The sequence below is a fragment of the Brachyhypopomus gauderio genome, chromosome 15 (assembly GCF_052324685.1).
Source record: "Brachyhypopomus gauderio isolate BG-103 chromosome 15, BGAUD_0.2, whole genome shotgun sequence".
NCBI classification, from domain to species: domain Eukaryota; kingdom Metazoa; phylum Chordata; class Actinopteri; order Gymnotiformes; family Hypopomidae; genus Brachyhypopomus; species Brachyhypopomus gauderio.
The window spans coordinates 7,608,447-7,614,833 of NC_135225.1; the positions used below are offsets into that span (position 1 = coordinate 7,608,447).

A 6,387-nucleotide genomic window follows, 5' to 3' on the forward strand; every position below is an offset into this window, starting at 1 on the left:
TTTTCGATCGACGGTAAGTGCCGCGTTTACCGGTATCATTAGCTAGTCCCTTACAGTGAGGAAACGTTATGTCAAACCTTATTTGACGGTCCTTTTTAAGGGGGATGAAGCAGGGCATTGGTGTATGTTAATAATGCTTCAAGAGCTGCTTCAGATAACTAACACCCCTGGCTGCATGTCACTGTCACCCCCTCCTCATCATCTTCGTCCCTACGTCACGCCTCTTGTTTTGATTTATTTCCTGGTTTCCTTGTATGTGTACTTTTATTTTGAATTTCCTTTTGTGTCTGCCTTCATGCCAGCCTGTGTATTAGTTCCACCTGTGTCTCGTTAGAGCCTGGTTTCTGTCATTTAAACTCTGTGTTTCACCAGTCATGTTGCTGGTCATTGCATGTAGCCCCTGGTTGTTTTGTTCTAGTTTCTGCATAAAGTTAGGTCTGTCTAGTTGTTTTGTTTGTGTCTTTATGTGTAGTTACCAATCTGTTGTTCTGTTCTGTCTATTCTTCACCACCTGGCGTGTTCTTTGCTTGTTTTAGTCACCTTTTTGATTTGTAAGTTTGCCTCTGTTGCATTGGTTTGTCTTATGTCTGTATATTTGATATATCCTGGTTGTTGAATAAATTGTCTGTAGTTTGTGTATTTAGTAGTTGGTTACATTCTTTAGTCTGGTTTGTCTTTGTTTAACATTTTCTTAATTGTAGTCATCCTCGCATGGCTGTTAATAAATCACTATACGATCTCCTGCACTTGTGTCCAGCCTTCCTCCCCAAGTCTGTACACTGCACAAAGTGTATTAAATTAGGTCTAGATGCACTGTGGTGGAGTTCCAGCAATGGGATTAAACACTATACTGTAGATTATAAAAAGCAATAAGACAGCTGTCTAATGAAAACCTAACCCTCACCTTAATACCCATTGCTTGCTCCACTTAAGCGATCAATAATCTGATTTGTTTAGACAGCTGAGGGTGTGTAGCTACCTTCAGCCGCTAGCTCGTAGCCCGCTCCCTGCCGGCCTGGGGAAACATTCATAGCAGACCGAATAAAAATGCCTCTCATCACTGCTGATTTGTTAGAGCAACAAAACCTGAAGACTGGTAAGTTGTGTGCTCTCCTGAGAATCGCAGCTTTCCAGGAGAACATGTGCTGTGAAAGGCAAAGCCCACAAGGTTGCTGCTGTTCTTGCAAGTTCCTCTGACCAGGTCTGTTTTCATGCTCCGTCTCGCTACGGTGCTGCAGTCTCACTGACGTTCTACTCGGTTTTTATTGTGCTGCTCTTGGAACCCCAACGTACTCGAGTCTTGGTGAAGTTACACTGCGTGTCCGTACGTTCCACATTGAGGTTTCTTTGATGAATATAATTATTCATTGAACATTCTGGGTCCCGGGTAGCTAACAGTACATCTTCAGCGCTTGGTAGCCGTCCTTATGTGACTTGCATATTTATCAGCTGAACAATATGTGTGTTCCCTGGGAATCAAACCCTTGACCCTGCTCCTGTTCACATCACACTTGTCTTGCTTTACTAGGTGAGCTACAGGACCTTAGTCTGCCGTGTGTGTTTGGGCATGTGTGAGTGTTAATGCAAAGCCACTGTAGTTGTGTCATGTACAGTAAAGGTCTTGGCTTGGGGAGCAGAAGGCTGCTGAGCTCTAAGAACCCCTGCTGTCTGGAGAGAGGGAGGGGACAAAGAGGAAATGGTGGCCATTAAAGAAGTCTCTCTGGGTGGTGCTCCCTCACTAGTGCACGGCTCACTGAAACAGCTTCAACACTGTATCCCCGGCCACACTCTCCGAGGCCTTATTACCACAAGGATTTGCCCCAAACTCCCTGCACACCCTGTGGGTGTCCCTTTTCCCCCAACCCTCATATCCTCTTTATGTGAAAGTCGGTTTAGAATTATGATTATTTAAAAAAAGAAGAAAAAAGCCACGGAAACGTCAGAGGACAAGAGGGTCTGAGAACTATCCTCTTGGCACAGAAATATCCTACTTTCTTTTTCTTTATCTTTTACTGTCTTAAATATTCATCTCTTAACTGGTTAGCTATAAACCGTGTCAAAGGTTAAGCAATAGAACAATTATTGGGGTCAAAGTGTGTGAGTGTGTCTGGCGTGTGGCGGGAAGCGTAGAACGTCTGGTCTTTCCTAGTGGAAATCCTGTCAAGTCTACCAGCTCCTGCACTCGGCGTTCGAAGGGCAGGAATTTAAATCCATCTAGAAAAGTAGCATCTTCCATCCCGGTGACTGATTTAGTAGAAAAGGAAAAATTACTGAACTGACCAAACATGATTTGAGAAGAAAATACTTCCAAAGAAAAGCATTCCTCTGTGAAGAACAATAAAATATATAGCTATTTCCCTACATTTTTTAAGGCAAGAATTTTCCATGGTAAGACCCTCTGCTATCGTGGTTGATTTTCTCTCTCCTTATCTGGGCCGAGTCCAAAGTGTAACTGACCGCAGAGCCATTAGTCAGATGAGGGCTGTGTTTCTTGCTGTCCTCCTGCGCCTCACTGCTGAATGAAGCACTCACCTGGGCCTGGAGAAACGGCCAGTGAGATCACCGAGCACTTTCGCTGAATTACTATATGTCACAGCAGTAGCTGGACATCTGTAAGCTCTTGTGGTTTATTCTGGAAGAACAACAAGAACAGTCTTTCCTATTATCTATGGTTTTAACAGCAAGATATACAGTTTAATGCATTGGCTGAGTCGAAGTTGATGACGCTCCAGATCTGGCGAACAACAGGCCTTGCGAAGAGCATCTTTTTCAGCCGCGTCGTCTTTATTTTGAAAATATATTTTGTTTGCTATAGAACAAGAATATTAAATCCTTCTTTTGGAAGAAAAGTAGGTGCTGTTACTATAGAAGGACAGCGAGCAGTCTGCATGTCCAAACCATGCACAGGTCCTAACGTAAAGGGGCTGGGATCCGTTCTCCCCTCTACCAGAACCGGCAGGTGATAAAGCAGTTTTACAGGCTAGTAAAGCTCCGCTTCTATGGCGCTGGATAGGGAAAGATGCCGGTGCCTTTATATGTACTATTATAATATTATTTTTGTTTTGCATCCATATTTATTGCATGTTGGTGTCCTTCACCGGTGGTGCTACAGTACCAGCCTGTAAATGCCTAATGCAGACGTGCATTTGGGACAGAGGGACCCCTACCGTCACTGGGGCCACTGGCACACAGCTTTGCATGCTTACTCCATAATATAATTGGCCCCTAGTGAGAGGCCCTAGCTTAAAGAGCGAGCTGCTTGTGAGGGGGAGGAGGGAGAGGATATGGCAACCCGGTTAGCCACAGCAGTTCTTGGACAACTGAAGAGGAGAAAATGTGGAAAAATGGCCGTCATTCCGAAACAAAATGCAGCTTTGTCAGCACATGGACATTTCATATTCATAAATGGGTCTCTGTAGAGGAAACGGTTCTTAAGTAAAAAAAAAATCTTTTATTATTATAAAAAAAATAATAAAATGGTAGGCAGTCGTCCTGTAGTGTGTTATACTCAGAACTGCTTTGCTGCATAGTATATTTTGACATTCTCTCTACATAGAGATATTTACAATTGTAGTGAAGTACACAAAGTTTCCAAAGGAACAAGATGTTTCAGACAGAGGTCCATCATCTACTTCTGCCGAGGTGCTTCAAAGTGCTTCTGGATTAGGAGGAGAAACTAGTATATTTCCTCTGAGAAATACTACTTTATATTATTTCATGATGCTATGATGCCGCACAATATTCTGAGAAAAATATGTTTCAACCCCAAAATTATTTTTGCCTGCAGTGGTAATAATAAAGATGTTATTGACTAAATTATATTGATTGGTTAGTCCTGAGGCAAATCAGGCTGACCTTGGAATCCCTCAACTGGCTGCCGTCCTCCTCACTAGCCACTCAATAATATATTATTTTATACATTTAAGCGGGACAACAAATAGCTGCACACTACAAGGTGAAGAATTGCTGCTAAATGTTTCATGGCTATTTGCCTGTAGGAATTTGGCAGCTCTGTGTGAAGAGTGATTAAAATCGGGCTTCAGTCGGGACTTGATTAGGGGTTGCCATTCAACAGCAAGGAGAGGGAAAAAGAGAAAGAGAAAGTAAAATAGAGGAGAAAAAATGATGTTTTTCCCCCTTTGCCTAAATCAGATAATGACCTTGAAGTCTGAGGTACGAGAGGAGCAGCGTTAACCACTTTCAAGCTGAAGCCTGATTTATTCGCAAGGTTAAAGGCAGAAAACAATTGCCATTGATTTGGTCTGGATAATTGCTGCATGTGAAGGTATCCTGCAGGACCTTTGTCCTGATGAAGAGGAGGAGACTAAAAGACTCGACGCCTCTTTTCTCCGTGGAGACGAGTCGTGGTGCGCACTCCTCCTTCTGTGTTGTGGTGGTGCAGGCCAGGCTCCCGGTTGCGACCGGGGCCCAAGGTGCTCGGAGAGAGAGGCTGGTCCCCGGCCTTGGGCTACGCTCACCACCACGAGCCTGCAGGACCAGTACCCTGGCCTGGTGGCCAAGCCGTCTCAGGCCCGGATAAAACGGACACGCACGTAATCTGTTCGTGTTTTATGCCAACCACTCCGTGTGCCCTCCGCCCTGATGGGGGCCGCCCGGCTCTCTCATAATCGTGTTCTGTGGTGTGCGGTGCACTTGAGCAAAAAGCGATTTGGTGAATAAAACGCTGGCAGGTTTGTTCTTCACAAAGATGCGCGGGAAGGAAAGCGCGCACAGCCCTCCGCAGGCTGGCGACGGCCGCCTTTGTTCCTGTGACTGAGATTCTGATGCTTGAGGAAAGCCGTCGTTATGCCTTGTGAAATATTCATCCGCTTTCAAATCTGCTCAGCTGTAACTGTTACTTGACAGACATTTAACCAGAATGGACCCCATGCATTATTAAAAGGTGTATACAGGTATACAGAGCAACAGGGAAGAGTTCATTTTTGAAAGTTGACGGAGCAGACACATCACCACTTTCCTTCTCTTCAGAAAAGTAAACACGTGTGACGTCACCACCTGCGTCCCCGCTGTGGTTCACCCGCTGTGGTTCACCCGCTGTGGTTCATTTTACTGGTGGCGCACAAAAACTAAATCGTGTGCCTCGCACTGCAGTGATGCTCTATTGTTGGATTGGGTCACCGCCTGTAAGCCCTCCCCCCAGCCTACATTACTCCGCCCCCACGCAGTGGCTATTCACCCGTGAGTCCTGCCAGGGCTCCTCATTTGAAGCAATTATGCATATCCTGCCCACCTGTATTTCGTATGTGGTCAGAGATGGAGTGTCCAGTTCACGGGAGTCTGAAAGCAGCTGTGCACCTCCAGAGCTGTGATTGTAGCTAACGCAGGAACACCATCTCACTCACGATGCTCCACCTCCAGAGCTGTGATTGTAGCTAACGCAGAAGCACCATCTCACTCACGATGCTCCACCTCCAGAGCTGTGATTGTAGCTAACGCAGGAACACCATCTCACTCACGATGCTCCACCTCCAGAGCTGTGATTGTAGCTAACACAGAAGCACCATCTCACTCACAATGCTCCACCTCCAGAGCTGTGATTGTAGCTAACGCAGGAACACCATCTCACTCACGATGCTCCACCTCCAGAGCTGTGATTGTAGCTAACGCAGGAACACCATCTCACTCACAATGCTCCACCTCCAGAGCTGTGATTGTAGCTAACGCAGAAGCACCATCTCACTCACGATGCTCCACCTCCAGAGCTGTGATTGTAGCTAACGCAGGAACACCATCTCACTCACGATGCTCCACCTCCAGAGCTGTGATTGTAGCTAACGCAGAAGCACCATCTCACTCACGATGCTCCACCTCCAGAGCTGTGATTGTAGCTAACGCAGGAACACCATCTCACTCACGATGCTCCACCTCCAGAGCTGTGATTGTAGCTAACGCAGGAACACCATCTCACTCACGATGCTCCACCTCCAGAGCTGTGATTGTAGCTAACGCAGGAACACCATCTCACTCACGATGCTCCACCTCCAGAGCTGTGATTGTAGCTAACGCAGGAACACCATCTCACTCACGATGCTCCACCTCCAGAGCTGTGATTGTAGCTAACGCAGAAGCACCATCTCACTCACGATGCTCCACCTCCAGAGCTGTGATTGTAGCTAACGCAGAAGCACCATCTCACTCACGATGCTCCACCTCCAGAGCTGTGATTGTAGCTAACGCAGGAACACCATCTCACTCACGATGCTCCACCTCCAGAGCTGTGATTGTAGCTAACGCAGGAACACCATCTCACTCACGATGCTCCACCTCCAGAGCTGTGATTGTAGCTAACGCAGAAGCACCATCTCACTCACGATGCTCCACCTCCAGAGCTGTGATTGTAGCTAACGCAGAAGCACCATCTCACTC

At 46.3% G+C, this 6,387-nt stretch overlaps 1 long non-coding RNA gene across 1 annotated transcript in view; it reads left to right on the forward strand.

The window, feature by feature from the left end:
* Positions 1 to 790: 790 nt before the first annotated feature.
* LOC143476932 (uncharacterized) overlaps positions 791 to 6,387 on the forward strand; it is a 10,527-nt gene continuing 4,930 nt past the window's right edge. Inside the window, exon 1 of the long non-coding RNA XR_013121427.1 lies at positions 791 to 1,096. This is a non-coding gene — a long non-coding RNA (uncharacterized LOC143476932). The remainder of the gene's footprint in view (positions 1,097 to 6,387) is intronic.